The following is an 18,238-nucleotide window of genomic DNA, read 5'->3' on the forward strand; positions in this document are numbered from 1 at the left end:
GATATGATTAATGTATGAAAGGGCTTAGGTGGTTGGGCTTAGGGGAGTCTGCACGATGAGTTACGATTTAATAATGCTGGAATAATGAACTGTCTTCAAGAAAATATTCGCTTGTCTATTATTTCCCATGCAGAATTAGGGAGTTAAGGTAGTGTGATCCCAGCTGTTCCCTTTGATCTTTGCTTTAACCACAGGAGCTTTCTCTTTTCACTCTGAGCTCCTATGGAATCCTTTTGTAACTTTCCCATTTATATTGTCAGGATTCTTCCGTGTTCATAGGGACTTAGAACAAATAAACCCAGGGCTTGTGAAGTTGATAGCTTCTGTGACATTCAATCCACAGTTAAGTACAAGGTGGGTAGTAACAGCAAGCTGCCTCAATCATGACTGGGAGAGACCAACTTTAAGAGTGAGAAGGTAGTTCTCTTTCCATGCTCATTCAGTTCTTGCCTTGTCTCCAAAAAGCATCAGCAAAGGTGCTAGTTACAATGGTGGGTTGTGGGTTTTTGTGTGTGTGTGTGTGTGTGTGCACGCGTGCGCTGTGGACGTTGTATCCAATTGTCACTTGGGGCTGTATTGCACTCCCTCTTCTGGAGTGAAGACACAGACTGATGTCCTGGTCTGATTGAAATCAGTGGGAGCTTTGCCATTGATTTCACCACTGGTCTCTATCAGGTCTGCCTGGGGAAGGCTCCAGAGCAGTCAACCGGGTACTTTTTATGAGCATTACATTTTCAATAAAAACAAAACAAAAAAAATGTTTTGGCCATATTTGCTTTATGGAATTAAATTCTCACCTGTGCTACCATCAGTTCAATTGCATCAGTTCAGTTGATGATAGCACTGGTGGGAACCCTACTGTAGACTGGTGACTTTGTAGCATGTATACCACTGTCTTGGCATGTATACTACTGTCTTGGTTAGACCTGTAGACACTTAGCTTGCTGTGGAATCCACTATTGCAGACCCTTGTGTTCCTGCGGAATCCCATTGACTTCAGGATTCGGGCTATGGCAACCATAAATTGTTTCATATTCTGTATTTTATCGCCTTGTACCTGTGGTATTGTAACATCTTTGTGAGAGGGACCTGGTATTTCTTCAGCGGAGTTCACCAATGGAGTAGCTCCGTGAACATTTACGACACCACATTTGTATAAAGGAGGAGGTAAAATGAAATGGGTTACAAAATGGAGAAAGGAGGAAAATAAGTGGCTTTTTCCCCTCACTTGCTGCAGCCAATTAATTGCCCTTAAGATTTCACCTGGAGAAAAGGAAATCCAGGTACTTAGCCAAGCTCTCTCAGCTACTATATATAATGGTTCATAGAATTTAAAGCCAGAAGGGACCACCAGAGCATCTAGTCTGGCCACGAACACTGCCGAACACCTGCACACTAAACTCAAAAACTGAAATTAGACCAAGGTATTATGACCAACAAGAGACCAGACTGCCGTATGCCACAGGCAGAGAATAGGAGGGACCAAGATGCACCAATGCTTAAGGTCCCTGCAATGGGAAGGAAATGATTAAATGAGATATATCCAGATAATCCTGGCAAGTGACCTGCACTCACATGTTGAAGAGGAAGATAAACCCCTGACCTGGGGGAAAATTTCTTCCTGACCCCACATATAGCCATCAGTTAGACTCTAAGCATGTGAGCCAGAACCAGCCAGCCAAATACCTAGAATAGATTTTTTTGGGAGGGAAATCCGTTCCTGATTCCTGAAGAAAGTTGGCTGAAATTCTGAAGGATGAGCTTTAGAAACATAAGACATAAATCAGAAGTGAGCTCCAGGGCTGTTGAGCCCAGCTGCCTACAATGACAAGCCACCCCATCATACAATTGCACTCATACATTTGTCCAACTCTCTTAAAACTAATTAAGTGATTTCCCCCACAACTCCTATTGGGAAGCTGTTTCAGAACCTCACCCCTCTGATGCCTAGAAACCTTCTAATTTCCAGTTAGAATTTGTTCATGGACCGTTTATATACATTTGTTGAGCACACTTGCTAAGAGGGATGTTGTTGGCAGGTGGGCCTAGGCAGCAAAGGGGAGGCAACCGTTAAATCAAAACAATTTGTGTGGAGTGGGAAGGGCCTGTAGCCAGTCCAGAAAGAGCAGCTCCCTTCTTCAGAGCCTCATTATGGAGCATGGCCAGTGGGGAAAGGGGCTGAGTAAGGGTCAGTGGGGAACGGGGCTGGGAGGCACACTGCATAAGGAGAGGGGAAGTAGCTGGCCCATCCATGTAAGGGTTTCAGAAAAAATTGTGGTTAGGTTATTATTCATGTTATTAACTGTAATGGAAGATAGGTTGGGGCTGAGACAGGGGAGATAGGGAAAGAGCTGAAGTATGGTTGGGAGGAAGAATTAGGAACTGTTAATGGCCATGAGAAGGAAAGAGGGGAAGATTGGGAAGAGAAGAAGGTGAGAAAAATGAGTTTGGAGAGTGGTGCCTGGGGAAGAAAAGAACAGGAAGGATAATAAAGAATGATACCACAATAGCTGTTGCCTTCCAAAGTAAAAGGAGATGGTAGAGGAGAACAATAGACAGAAATGAGGAGAAAATGGCATAGACAAAAAGTAGGAGGTAAGGGACTAAAGAAACAGGGAAAAGAAAGCTACACCTCACAGTGCAGTCAGTGGGAGCCTTTTCTGAGTAAGGACTGCGGAGGGAGGCTTTCATGTATGTGTGTAGCTTAAATATTTCATGCAGGTATCCCAAGTCCTTTATGGGATTCTTTGATGTATTGTTCATTGAGAGGTCAAACTTCCCCTGATGCTTCCAGGATGGATAGTGATGGGGTATTTGGTAATGCGGAGTACTGCATAGTTCATGCTCTTATCAGAACACACACAACCTCTTTGTGTTTATTAATACTGAACTTCCGTTCTTGTCGGCTTTTAAGTGTGTTTAGGAAGAAAAAGGACTCCAAAGACAGAATGCGTTCATTTCCCCTTCTCTGACATTGATATAATGGTGGAAATGAGACTTAGTGCAATAAGGTGAAAGCGCTTGTAGCAATTTGTACTGAAATTAGGATTAATGTTCCTTACTATGATGGTCTATAGGAAAGCCTGGCATTTGCACAATGGCATTTTTGTGTTGCCCAATATTTGGGGGTGAAAGGAGGCAAGACACCATTTAAAGAAGCAATTGTTGCAACAGTAATTTTTTGTGCCCCTTCTGCTGCTATTGAGAGTATTTGCATTCAATCAGAGCAAGTAGAACAGTGCCAACACCAATTATTGTGAACAAAGTCCAAATAGCTGTGGAGTTGGACCATGTTTGTGCCCTTTGATTGTTCACTAAATACTTCACACAAGCAGGTGGGGTTTTTTGATCACAAGAAAGTGTGGAGACTGGACTTTTTCCTAGAAATATTCATTTTTGCAGGCAAATGAGTTAGGTTATTTGTGAGCAAATGAGTGTTCGCTACTCCTTTTAGTCTTCAGTTTTAACAGGTTTTCCATCTACCTAGTGAGCAGAATCACTATCATTTGCTTTAACTGACCATGAATTCATGCTCTGTGAGTATTGAACATTAAATACTCAAAGCTCACAACTAGAGCTGGGCAAAGTTTTTCACTGAAACTTTTTTTGGTTTTTGGCAAAAAATGCAGATTTGGCATCGCCAAAGCATTTTGTGATCTCATATCAGTTTCACTGAATTTTTTCAGTCAAAAATACCCCTAAAATAAAATCAAAAGACTTCATTTTGACATTTTCAAAATGAAACTGTCACAGGATGACTGGCCTCTTTAAGGGCAAATGGGGCCAGTCCCCCCCCCCCCGGTGTCATAATTAGCTTCCTCCCAGTCTGAGGAGGCAGGACTAACAGGGTCAGATATTAGCCTGATGAACAACTGGGCGTCGTAAAAAAACAACAACAACAAAAACCTCATGAGAGGAGCTACAGGAAACACGTTAGGCTCTTGTGGGAGACCCTCAGGGTAGGGTCAATAGGAAGCAGGGAATTCCCTGGGACTGCCTGAGTCCTGTGAGAGGGGGGAGGCAGTGAGAAGCTGCTAGGGAAAGGGGTCTCCAGAGAGAAAGCCCTGGGAGGCAGTGCTCAGCTAAAAGAGGAAGGCAAAGCTCTGCAGGGCCCAGTAATAGGGGCCAAGAGCAGGGAACTCTGGTGTGAGGGACTCCAGGGGAAGCTGCCTGGAAAGGTCAGTTCTCTTTGTTAAGTTCTTCTGTCTAGATACGGACTGGTTACAGTGCTTGCTTATACACACTAGATGTGTTCATCGTACAGTCCTTTAATGCTCTCTCAGGTACGGCTGATGTTAATTTTAAATAAGGTATGTTATACACAGTGACACCTGGTGGCTGAACAGTGTAATCATAGGCGCCAACTCCCTGAGTGCTCCAGGGCTGGAACACTCATGGAAAAAAATTAACGAGTGCCTAGTGCCCACTGGCAGCCAGCTCCCTCCTTCCATCCCCACAGCGCCTCTGCCTGCCGATCAACTTCTCCTGGTGCCTCCTACCTTCCATGATTAGCTGTTCTGTGGTGTGCAGGAGGCGCTGGGGGGGAGGGAAGGGGAGGAGTAGGGGGGATGGGACGCTTGGGGAAGGGGGTGGAACTGGGTGGGAAGAGGTGAGGTGGGGTGGAGTCTTGGGTGAAGGGATGGAGTGGGGGTGGGAAGTGGCAGGGTGGTGGTCTGTGGGAAGGAGTGGAATGAGGGTGGAGTCAGGGGCTAGTGTGACCAGACAGCAAATGTGAAAAATTGAGACAGGGGGTGGGGGTAATAGGAGCCTATATAAGAAAAAGACCCAAGACCCAAAAATCGGGACCGTCCCTATAAAATTGGGACATCTGGTCATCCTACCTGGGGCTGAGCATCCTCGGGGCAAGGAGGAAGCTGGCACCTCTGAGTATAATACAGTTTAGTGTTCCATTACATCTCCCCGCTTAAGTTCTACATTCCTGCCATTTACAATATTTATACTACCACACTGTCTTTGAAGTTCTGTTCTATCTGTTAAGTGTCTCTGAATCACACTCTTTTTCTAATTACACAAACACATAACAGCTTGGTCATTTGGCTGTCCATTGGTTGGAAAGACTGGCTGTGGTTGGTTTGGAATCTTCGTCATCAGCATCTTGTTCTGCATCTGCCAGCTGTAGAGTTTGCTCTGTTGATTGTTCTTTCTGAGGATCAAACTGTAGATGCAAATGGTTTCTGTTGAACTCTCCACTGTTGGTCTTGACTACATATGATCTAAGTGCTGAATTCTCTTTTTTAAATGATAGCTGGAGTTGTCCATCCTTTTTCTCCAGCCAGTTTTATATGAGCATTGTCACCAGATTAGAGACATGACTGTTCTCTCAGCATTTTCTATTGTACAAGTGTCCATAGGCCCTTTTGCCTTTTTATCCATTTTTTGCTACTCTTTTCATGACTGGCCACTTTGGAGATCTGTTCTGACTTTGGAAGAGAATCTTAGTTTTGAGTTGCCTTCCCACCAGGAGTTGTGCCGGACAATATCCAGTACTCCTTTTTGTGTTGATCTGTAACTCAGAAGAGCAAGAAATGAGCCTTTCTCCTGTAGAATTTTCTTGGCTGCATGTATAGCTCTGTCAGCCTCTCCTTTCACTTGTGAGTAATTGGGCTGTTAGTAATATGATCAAAATTTATATTTCATTTGGAATTTCTTAAATTCTGCTGCAGTGCCTTGTGGCCTGTTGTCTGTCACTAATTGTTCTGGGACATCAAAATGTGCAAAAGTGCACTTTGGTTTCTCAATAACATTGCAAGGTATGTCTTTCAAGTACATTATTTCTATGTAGCTGGAAAAATAGTTCATGATGACCAGGTAATGATGATGTCCTTTGGATCTACATAAATATGAAGCTAGTTTCTTCCAAGGCCTCGCTGGTAGAGGTGTTTGTACATTGTCAAAAAAGTGAACAGTGTGTTGGGAATCATTAGGAAAGGGATAGATAAGACAGAAAATATCATATATCCTCTATATAAATCCATGGTACACTCACATCTTGAATACTGTGTGCAGATGTGGTCACCTCATCTCAAAAAATATATATTGGAATTAGAAAAGATTCAGAAAAGGGAAACAAAAATTATTAGAGGTCTGGAATGGCTTTCATGTGGAGAGATTAATAAGACTGGGACTTTTCAGCTTGGAAAAGAGATAATTAAGGGTGATATGATTGAGATCTATAAAATCATGACTCGTATGGAGAAAGTAAATAAGGATGTTATTAACTCCTTCTCATAAAACAAGAACTAGGGTCACAAAATTAACTGGCAGCAGGTTTAAAACAAACAAAAGAAAGTATTTCTTCCCACAACCCACAGTCAACCTGTGGATCTCTTTGCCAGAGGATGTTGTGAAGGCCAAATCTAGAACAGGGTTCAAAAAAGAACTAGATAAATTCATGGAGGATCAGTCCATGAATGGCTATTAGCCAGGATGGGCAGGGATGGAGTCCTTAGCTTCTGTTTGCCAGAAGCTGGGAATGGGCGATGGGATGGATCACTTGATGATTACCTGTTCTGTTCATTCCCTCTGGAGCACCTGGTATTGGTCAATGTCGGAAGACAGGATGATGGGCTAGATCAGGGGTTGGCGAGCCGTTTTTTAATGCCATGTGACTGCCTGCTGGGACTCCGCGTGCCATTAAAAATCCAGCCGACGCGGCAAGCTGCAGGGCCCGCACTCCCTGGCCGGAGCACCGGCTGACCGCAGCAAGCTGCCAGCCCCTCCTCTGCCTTCCCCAAGAGCCCTGCCACCACGCGCACAGCGCTCTGGGAGCTGGGACCGCGCGCTCCCGAGGGGCAGCGTTTGCGTCCATGGGGATGGAGACGCTCCTCGCTTATCCGGATCCCTGTTACCACGTGCACAGCGCTTTGAGGAGCAGAGCAGGGCTGCGCACACGTGGAGGCATGGCTCCGGATGAGCGAGGAGTCTCATGGTAAGGGGGCTGGGTAAGAGGTGGGGACAGTCAAGGGACAGGCAGCAGGGTGGGTTGGATGGGTGGGTGGGATCCCGGGGGGTGGTTAGGGGTGGGAGTCTCTGGAGGGGGCAGTCAGGGAGCAGGGGGGTGTTGGATGGGGCATGGGAGTCCTGGGGTCTGTTAGGGGCTGGGGGATGGATAGGGAGCAAGGAGGGTCGGGGGGGCAGTTAGAGTGGGGGGAAGTCTCTGGAGGGGGTGGTCAGGGGACAAGGAGCAGGAGGGATTGGATGAATTGGGAGTTTTGGGGGGCTGTCAGGAGGCAGGGGTGTGGCGAGGGGTTGGGCAAGCAGGGAGCGGGGTGGGGTTGTATGGGTCCAGAGTTCTGGGGGGGTCCTGTCAGGGGACAGGGAGCGGTTGGATGGGACATGAGAGTCCATGGGGTTCTGTCTGGGTGCGGGGATGTGGGTAAGGGTTGGGGCAGTCAGGGGACAGGTAGGGAGTAGGGTCCTAGGGGAGCAATCAGGGGACAAGGGGCAGGGAGGCTTAGATAGGGGGTGGGGTCCCAGGAGAGGGTAGTTGGGACAAGGAGTGGAGGGGGTTGGGGGTTCTAGGGGGGCAGTCACCCAGCCTTCTGCCCTGAGCCCTAACCGCCCCCCCCCACACCCAGTCCTCTGGCCTGAGCCCTGTACCACCCAGCCCTCTGTTGACTCCTTCACTCCCCACCCATGACCCCAGCCCTGACTCTGGCACCCCCACATGTACCCAGCCCTCCTACCCTGACACCTGCACCCCCCACATCCCCAGCTCCCCCACATGCCATGCACCCTGCACACCCCCACCCTGAGCACTAAACGGGAGCTTCTGCACCCCTACTCACATTCCCACTTGCACCCCTCACACCAAATGGGAGCTGCCTAGGTAAGTGCCCCCACACCCAAGCCTCCTGCCCCAACCCTGAACCCCCTGCCTCATTTTAGCTCCTGGCCAGACCCTTCACCCCCAGCCCTGTGCTCTGTCCACTCCCACCTCAGCTTAGTGCGGAGAGCGGGTCCGGCAGCCAGGATCCCAGCTGGCAGGAGCCAGCAGATGGAAACCCTGAGCGACAGTGGGCTGAGCCGCTCAGCCCACTGCAGGTCTGAGGTCCCAGCTGCTGGCCCTGCACAGCCCACTGCCGGTCTGGGGTTCTGGCTGCCAGACCCTTCCCAGCTGGGGTCCCGGCCACAGGCCCTAGCCGCAGGCCCCACTCAGCCCACTGTCGGCCTAGGTGAACAGAACCCCAGACCAGCAGCAGGCTGAGCGGTCCGGTGGTGTCAGATCAATATTTTAATTTAATTTTAAATGAAGCTTCTTAAACATTTTGAAAACCTTGTTTATTTTACAATACAACAATGGTTTAGTTATATAATATAGACTTGTAGAGAGAGACCTTCTGAAAAACATTAAAATGTATTACCGGCACGAGAAACCTTAAATTAGAGTGAATAAATGAAGACTCGGCACACCACTTCTGAAAGGTTACCGACCCCTGGGTTAGATAGACCTTTGTTCTGACCCAGTATGGCCATTCTTATGTCTCCTAAATTGATTTGTACTGGATCTCCTTTCAAAAGTCCAATATCATCAAATCTTCCATTGAGTGATTCTTCCTTTCCTTCCTTCCTACAGTAGGCCCATCACTACTGCCACACTGCCCCTCAGAAGGTTGATGGTCTTTGATCTTTTGATCACACACACTCTGTCTTTGTAAGTTGTTTCTGTGGTGAACTGACCCATGCAATTCAGAACATCTCCAGGGCTAGTCAGAGCTGTGTCAGGTGACTACAGCTCTGGGAGGGGTTGATAGTGATTGTAAGTCCCTTCTGAGATGGCTGTGACATCAGCTCCTGAATCAATTTTAAAGTCAATAGTCTTGTCATGAATATTTGATTTCACTCTTGAGGCAGGTTCTGTGTCATCACAAGTGATAGATCCCAGAAACAAAGGCTCTTGATTGTCTGTAGTATGAGTGAACTCCCTAACTGCTTTGGTGTAATGTTTTTTGGTGCAAAATATTATTTCCAGTCTGTCCATTCTGAAGGTTCGTCAAGGCTGAAATTCTTTGGGGGGTATTGATGAGATCTTGCAGCCTTTGATGCTGTTTTCCTTCTGTTCTGGGTTTACTCCTGACACGTGTGATGTTCTTCTATGCCAGGTATGAAAATTGATGATCCTCTTCCTAAGGATCACAAAGCTGCCATCATGGATAACACTAATGGACACCACTGTAAATAGTCTTGGTCAAGAGGGCCAGGAGAGTGAACTACCTGTTTGCCTCTAGAAGTAAATAGTCCCTCCAATTAAGGGCTCAGGCAAGCTGATGAAGCAGTATGTGAGAAGCTTGCATTGTTGCTGGCTGGGATGTACTTGCTCTGTGGATTGTTGAGTTGAATTTCTGGAGCTGGCTAACACACTTCACAAGCACTGATTTAACTGAATTATATATATATAATAACAATTATCTTAGAAATGATAAAATATAATATAATCTTGTCCCTCTTTGCCCCAAGTGGCTAGCCAGTTCTTGGGGTCTTGCTGGGTTCTTCCATTAGGAGGAGAAATTGGGCTGGTTTGGGTATTTCTTTGATGCAATCCTGTTTATTTATAAAGAATATACACCACGCAGGGCCAGCTTTAGCAAGTGCGGGGCCCGATTCGTGGGGCTTTTACTCACCGGGCAGCGCTCAGAGTCTTCTGCAGCACTTCAGATTGCCGAGTTCTGGTGAGGGGAGCGGGGCCGTAGGCCATGCCGCGCTCCGGCTGGGGGAGCGGGGCTGCGTGCTTAGAGCTGTCTGCCTGCTCTCTGGCTGGGGAAAGGGGGCAGTGGGGCTTGCTGCACTTCGGCCAGGGGAGGGGGGCGGCGGGGCTTGCCGCACTCTGACTGGACGCAGGGCCCCCTTAGGCGCAGGGCCAGAATCGGAGGAATTGGCCTAAAGTTGGCCCTGACACCAAGTCCTGTTCTCTGAACATAGTCAAAGTATATAGGTGGCTGTTTCCTTGCTCACAATTCCAAACCTGCCTTTCCAACCAGCACTCAGACCAAAAATCTCCCTATTGGCTTCCTCACAGGCCCATGCTATCTGTGCTTCTGTCTTTCTCCTGGCCTTGCTCGCACCCATAGACAAACACAGCTTCAGTACAATTAATACTCCAGGCCTGCTTTTGGAATCAGTTCTCAGAGGAACAACTGTTGTTCTCCCTGACTGAGTTCTTGCTCAGGCCTTCCATCATGTCACCTGTGATTGGGGTGGTGGCTTCTATTGTTTCAACTGTCTTACTCTTTAAAGGAGCTTAACTGAATGTTCCATTTTTGCCAGAATGAAAGGTGGCTAACATGCCCATCATATTCACCAAGGTCTGTAATTGCCCATAGATAAAAGACAGATTGCTGGAAGATATCAATTTCCAATATCATCCAGAAAAACAATAATGATATCATAAATTCATTTATTTTATAATCAGTTACCTTTGCCAATCAAACTTGAATCAAGATCACAGTTTAGAAAAATAGTTTTCAATATCCTTTAGGTCATTAATCATTTTCAGAAAAAATGTATGGTTCTGAGTTGGCCTGTGTATAATACAGAATATTTGCGTTGAGATTAAAATCACATTTTTCCTACAGGAGAAGACCTGAAAAAGGTTCTAAGAACCATCTCTTACATCCTAAACTTCTGCACATACAATTCAAAAATGGGGACTTCATGTATGTAAGTTCAGAGTGGTGGTGATTAGGTTTAGATTTGGACCAAAGTTTGCTGAATATACAACTATATGAAATGATACCAGTTAAGCCCTATGCCAAAGTTCCAGTAGAGTGTTTGTTTAAAGTTGTTTGATGCTGATGGCCTTTTTTCCCACAGCAGTAACATAATAGGTTTGATTTTTTTTTTTTCCCCCAATGAGATTTCTGCAGACTGTGTGTTAAAATTGCATTGATTACTGGTATTCTTAGCAACTATAGTTTTTCTTGGCCACTAAATCACAAAGACACTGGCTGATCTGATTCAATCTGTTATAGATTATGCATCTGCACATGAATGGTGTTGCAATTCAAAATTTAAATGTGAAAAATTGTTTCCCTGACAGCAGTAGGGTGGGTGTCCTGCCATTGGTAAGCGATAAATATTACAGTGCTGTTCATGCTGAATGCTTTAAAGGGATTTCAAAACAGTCATTACAACCCTCAACTCAAGCAGTTTTGACAAATGTAAGTGGAAAATGATAGCCAAGACGTGTCCTTGAAAAGTATTGCTCTGCCTGCTACTAAACATGCTTTGCAAGGATCTTTTTGTTTTTAAGCAATAAAACAATGTTTTAGATCTTTTGTTTTAAAATCTATTTGTAATTATGTTAAGTCATCTTTTAATCACACCGGAGTGTATTTATCTAAGGGTTCCGTTCCCCTTCTTCCTTGCAGCCTTACTTCTTTGTGACTTCCATGGGACAAGTCACACTGGATAATCTATAATACATATCCATGGCAGAATCAGTGGTGCTTTTGAGACTGTGTTCTTAATTAAACCTATTTTGGATGGTACCAAGGGGCTGTCATGAGTGCTTCAGGGCCCAGCTGCTCCTTTGTAGTTGAAACGTTATGCCCTGGAAAATGCTGTAATTGAAATTGGGTTGCTTCCTTCCTCACTTCACTCGTGTAATGCTGGTGGCCCTGGAGCTGGCCTGATAACCAATGATCAGTGTGTGCACTAGCGCTTGCAGCACTGTGTGGCATGGAATGTTTGTCTTGTACTCTGTATTCTCTCTGCAGCCTAGGGGACATGAATGAAGCTCTAGCTCTTTATTTTCCTTCAGAGAAATCACTTACATTTTCAGGGACTCTGGAGCCATGTCCTGTTAGTAACTATTTTTAGCACTTGTCATGATGCACTCAGTTTTTGTCTTGTAAGAAGCATTGTCTGTTTGGAAGCAATTTTGCAAAACCAAGAAACGTGACCTTTTTGTTTTTAAATACAGCGAAGTGACTCAGTCATTTTCACATACACATGCACCATATGTGGCTGCTTTCTGATGATTGCTGCTCTCCCTCTACTACAGCTCTCTGAGGGCTGTATCTTGAAAGAGAAGAATCAGCTCAGCTGGCTAGCGACTCTTTTATTTTCTTTGTGTCCTGGGGTGCCAGGTGAGGTTTGCAGGATGATGTGATCAATAACAATATGCAGCTGTTACATAGTAGTTTTCATCCATAGCTCTCAAATAGCAAATTCTTAGCAGTTACAGTTAACACCAAATCTTCTCTTAGACATGTGCTAAACATCAAGCTGTGCTCCATTCTCTCTGAAGTCAATGTGATTTAAGCACATGCTTCACTTTAAGAACCTTTTAAAGTACTTTGCTGAATCAGGGCTCTCTTCAGCAGCATTCACATACAAGGCCTCTCCAGATAAATCCATTATAAATCATTAGAGTAGACTGGTAGTGTACAACAGCAGTAGTTCTCAACTAGGGAGACGTAGAGGCCTTCCTGGGGGTACATTGATTCGTCTAGATATTTGTCTAGTTTTACAACAGGCTACATAAAAAGCACTAGCAAAGTCAGTACAAACTAAAATTTCATACAGACAATGGCTTGTTTATACTGCTCTATATACTAAGCACTGAAATGTAAGTACAATATTTATATTCTAATTGATTTATTTTATAATTATATGGTAAAAATGAGAAAGTCAGCAATTTTTCAGTAACCGCGTGCTGTGACATTTTAATGTCTGATTTTGTAAGCAAGTAGTTTTTTAAGTGAGGTGAAACTTGGGGGGTATGCAAGACAAACCAGACTCCTGAAAGGGGTACAGTAGTCTGGAAAGGTTGAGAGCCACTATGAGCACAGATGCTAACTCCTCTTATCATAGTAAGTGGATGTAAAATAATGATATTTCAGTGAAACACTGGCACATTCAAATTCATCCCGCATGAACTGGTGACAATGAATGTTTTCCCATGATTATCACAGGGTCTAAATCCACATTAATTGAATGTTGTAAAGAGTTGCAGTAACAATAAAACAATAAAACAATAAAACCTGTATCTAATTCCCAGCATCCACAAATTTTTCACCATATTTCCTTTTCTCTCTCGGACAGGACAATTTTCTGTACAAGTAAAATATTGAAAGGTTGTGTGTGTGTGAGAGAGAGAGAAATACCATGAAACAAGGTGGATGAGGCAATATCTTGTATTGGACCAACTTCTGTTGGGGAGAACGAGGTTCCAATAAAAGATATTACCTCATCCACCTTGTCTCACTTATCTCTTGGGACCAACACAGCTACAATTACGCTGCATACAACAATGTGAAGTACGTAATCCATAACTCTCCATGTTACACTGGTTATCACTAGGAACAGGAAACTTGCTGTAGTAATGAAAATAAAGAAAGGAGAGATCAAACCAAAATTAATAATGCAGCAGTATAAAATGGCACACCACTCATTGAGTTCTTTTGAAATATTCTGATGGGTTGTATACAATGATTGTGCCTAAAGAAGAAAGTATAATTTAATATTTCTATCCTCCTTCCAAGAGAGGGCATATTAGGATTTCAAACTATTATACTGAATTCATAAAAATGATTCAGGAGTTCATCTACATGAAAAAAAGCATACTGCAAACAGAACCTTTTTTTCCTTTCTTATAACTTGAGGACTTACTGCAATTGAAATGGAATATAATGTGCATGAGGAAATGCACTTAATAACCTCCATGCCCTAGCCTTAAGGTTCTGATCCTGCAGTGTGCCGAGAACCTACTGTGAGGTGAGGAGTACCCTCCCCTCCACTCTAGGAGGAGCTGGGAGCGCAGAGCATCTTGCAGGGTAAGGTCCTACATGTTGTCATGTGGTGCTGAAATGAAACATAAGTTGTAGCTGCTGATGGTCGGCATATGTCAATACAGTTAACGCAGGTAACAGATGCATCAATGGGACTAGAAATGTGAGTAATTACAAAGTGCTCTGAAAACCAGGCCTCTCAAGCTGGGCACCTGTAATCACTAATCGTTTCTGAAAATCTTGGTCATTACATTTCTTCCTTTATGCTTCACGGTAGCGGCCAAACAAAACCTCAATTTTCCGCAGACTGCTTCCATTCTCCTACGCTTCCTTCCTGGCCATGCAGCCTAGCCTGCCACCTTGGCTCCACACCTCCAGCCAGCCATGACTCTGGGGAAACAGAGATGCAGACTGGGATGTTGGATGCCCTGCTTTCTGACCCATATACACCTTGGCACCCTGCTCTCCAACCCATATATGCCACGGCTCCCAGGCACCATCCCATACTCTTCCAAAGTTCCCTTGATGAGGTGTATTTTGATGGTGGGATACTGTTAGTGATGGAGGAGTGTGAAGAATTAGACATGAGTATTGTGGTTGGTTAATGTTGGATATGGAAAAAAGCATCTGTTGTGGAACTGATGAGTTTGTGCATGTCAGGGTATTACGATGTTTTGGTGGTAAGGGATGCGAATTGTGTTTAGTTTGGGAGATAAAGTTGCCTTAGTTGGTGGCTTCCTTGGCTATTAATGCAAACATTACAATGAATCTGTTAATTCCAAGCGTAATATCTCTTATAGGGGTAATTAGTAGCGCCGAGTGCAACTTGACACTTTTTCACTAGGATTCCATTGGCTTCATTCTCTGTGCATTTGTACTTCCTGCATTTTTACTTTGAGTTCTTGGGTTTGCACTAGTCACTTCACTCAGAGGAAGTAATTGGGCAAAACAGTCAAGTTTTGCCCCAAACCATGAGCTGTCTTTGCTTTGCTGGAAAGTTCTTTCATCCTTTTGATAAAACGGCAGAGCTTCGCGTTTGTAACATGAGAAATATGCACTTTGGGCTGGATCCTGCCAGGTGTCCAGCACTCGGGTCCCAATCCAGTGAAGCACTTATGCTTATAATTAGAAAGGTACTTAGTAATAGTTTCACTTGTGTAAGCAGAGTCAGGATGAGCTCTACCCTGACATCTGATGGTGAATTATGGGAAGTGTGGAAAGAATTTCAAAATGAGTGAATTCTCAGATATTTGCATGGGCACGCCCAGCATAGCCCAATGCAGCCTGCGATGGTTATTTTGACAGCTCTGGAATCCCCAATTTCTTTTTTATTGGGGCGGGATAAATAAAGTTTTGCCATCTGATTAAGTGAATGAGGAACTACGAGACTGCTTTATGACAGAGATGTCTCAATATAACTTAAGTGACACTTGCTAAACAAGGGAGATGGGTTCCAATACCCAGTGAATTGAGAGAGGCTGGGGACTGGTGTGTGTACCTGATGGTATGGGCCCCTTTTGAGGGCCTAGAACACCAATTGCACATCCTCCTCTCTCCACTGTAAAAGAGTATAACTAATTTTGATTCCACTAGAAGTCCATCTAGAGACTGCTGAGCTGAGTTCATGTTGGGCTAATGGTGCACCAGCACCAGGGCTCCCCTACTAAGAGCTGCAATCACTGAAAGAGCTGAGCTGAGCTGAGCTGAGATCACTGAGTGATGTGTTAACTAGTGGGGGAGCCTGAAGACCTATCGTTAAGCGGCTGGCAGAGCGGAGCAGTTTGCAGCATGTTGGAGCAGCCCATGGAACAGTGAGCGAAGTGAAGCAGTTTGCAGGTATGGCTGGAGGAGCGGCACAGCTGGTCTGGTGGAGCTGGTCGTGGTGAAGGCTGCAGCAGAACTCCACGGAGAGGCGGAGCAGTTGGCCCTGGCCCACGTAAGGTGCCCCTTAATACCTTGTGTGGACTCCCCCCCTCATTTCCACCCAGGCTGGGGGGGGTAAAACTCTGCAGATAAACTTTTGAATTCTGGGGTGGCACTGACCAGAGACTTTCGGGTTGTTGGACTTTGGAGTGATTGGGCTTAAGACCCTAAGGGGGAAAGGACATTGCCAAAAGTACTTGGAGGTGGGTTTTTGCTTATGGTTTGTATTATAATCCTGTTTGTGGTGTTTCTCCAACGGGATGCTGCATTGTTTCCTTCCTTTATTGAAAGGATTTTGCTACACTCAAACTCCGTGCTTGCAAGAGGAGAAGTATTGCCTCCTAGAGGCGCCCAGGGGGGTGTGGTATGTAAGTGTCCCAGGTCACTGGGTGGGGGCTCGAGCCGGTTATGCATTGTGTTATTGAAACGGAACCCCTGGATACTGAACCCGGTCCTTGTTGCTGCCAACTCAGAGGGGCAGAAGGATTACAATTGTAAATAATGGCTTCCATGAAAGTATTGATTAGTGAGACATTAAATAGTAAGTTCAGCCAAGTTTTCTAGTCAGGCTGCCCGGACTGTTGGAGAGGCCATTACTTATCAGCCTCTGGGGTACACTGGGCTGAAGTAATTCACAATCTACAAGCCCCCCTCCACCCCCCATTTATTTCATACTGCAGTTTGCAGCTAACTACTGTCAATTACTATCAGATGTCTACTGTTCAGTTAATTATGTGGACAGTTATATTTAATACATTCCAAATTGTATGCATACAAAAGGTCACAATTATTTTGGCCAATGGAGACAGTACTATTTAATGGCTTATTTTTCCCTCTGGAACATTTTATGCGTTTGCAAGACTTAGACCATTCTTGTGGTTTTGATTATGATCTCATAACTTATTGTTCAAGTAGTTAGAGCTGATTACAAGCATATACCTTTAAACAGCTGCAAAAATAAGTCTGCATGACTTTTTTAGACTTTTTCATTCTATAGGTGAAGTACAATATACTTGCTAACATTTTTTTTTATTCTCTTAGCTTAACTTTGCAATGCTTCATAGGAGTCTTGATTAACAATTCTTTAGCATAATTTAGAGCTCCAGGTCTATGTGTTAACACCTTGAAGTCAAGGGAACTACTCACTTGCTCAGCATTTATGTATGTCCTTTGCTGGATCGGGGCCAGACTGTCCCAGCTTCTAGGATTGAGCCCTTTATGTGGTTTGAGGGTTTTATAACCAAAGTTTCTCAGGGTTTCATTAAAGTTTCAGGTTTGAGATGAGTTTTGGGACAGCTACTGTTTCCCAGTATCAGAACAGGGGTGTCTTTTTAATTATTAATTACAACTTAATTGCACTGTCTTCCATACTTTTCAGTTGGCAATAAAGCATTGCTCAGAGCTTGCAGAGGTTGAAAGTTACACTTTCAGGAGATGTTTACATATTTAAGGTGGTGTGAAAAGGAGAACACAAGAGAAACCTACTTTAAACATGCCTTCTATGATCACTGTAAGACTTCCTGGCTGTTAACTCTCCTCTTTGTGATTTAATACAGACACAGACTTAAGTATGAACAGAGGCCCACCCAGCCAGTTTGAGTCAAAACAGTTCAATACTGGGTCTGTCACAGCAAGAACCACTGCAGTGCACAGTGGTAAGGCAAACAATTACTCTTTTTTTGTTTTCTGTGCCAGAAATCTGAGCTTAAAGGGCCGCAGTGCAATCATGATTCTTCAGATTTAAGACTCACACATTGACAGGAGCCTTCGAAAGCAAATCTGAGTTCATAGGAAAAGAGTGCAGCAGTCAAAAGTACAAAAGACCTGGAGATAAGTTAAAATTGAACTAATCGTTGGTACAGAATTTTATAGAACTTCTCTTTTCATGATTTTTTAAGTAAAAAGGAACATAAAGAGGAAAAGCCAATTTAAAAAAACTATCATAAAGAATTTGAGGTGATTTGTTTCTTCCCTTCCCTTCCCAAATTCTTAAGTGACTTAGGAGCATGTGTCCTACTGATTTCCCTCTCTCTCTTCCCCAACACACACTGGGATTTGTGCTCCTAAAGACTTTAGGCATTTTTGAAAAATCTCACCCATAATTTTAATGCAGACTTAATAACAGATTACAATGTGTAAAACAATACACACAGGACCCAAACTGAAGCCAATAGCAAAACTCCAACTTCTGGTCTGGGGGTACATGTTTATCACAGCTCATTTAAAGTACCCATTTTCCACAATAAATAATTTAGCCCTCTATTCTGCATTCACTTGCTCATGAATTGAGCTATATTCAGACTGTGAATCTTCATATCTTGTTACAGCTATAATAATGTTACATACATGACTCATTGGATTCTCATGTCTGAGGTACAAATAAATAATTTGGTTTCAGAGTAGCAGCCGTGTTAGTCTGTATCTGCAAAAAGAACAGGAGTACTTGTGGCACCTTAGACACTAACACATTTATTTGAGCATAAGCTTTCATGGGCTACAGCCCATTTCTTCGGATGCATGGAATGGAACATATATTGAGGATATATATACATACATACATACAT

Source organism: Gopherus flavomarginatus, chromosome 3, assembly GCF_025201925.1.
Source record: "Gopherus flavomarginatus isolate rGopFla2 chromosome 3, rGopFla2.mat.asm, whole genome shotgun sequence".
Lineage (NCBI taxonomy): Eukaryota > Metazoa > Chordata > Testudines > Testudinidae > Gopherus > Gopherus flavomarginatus.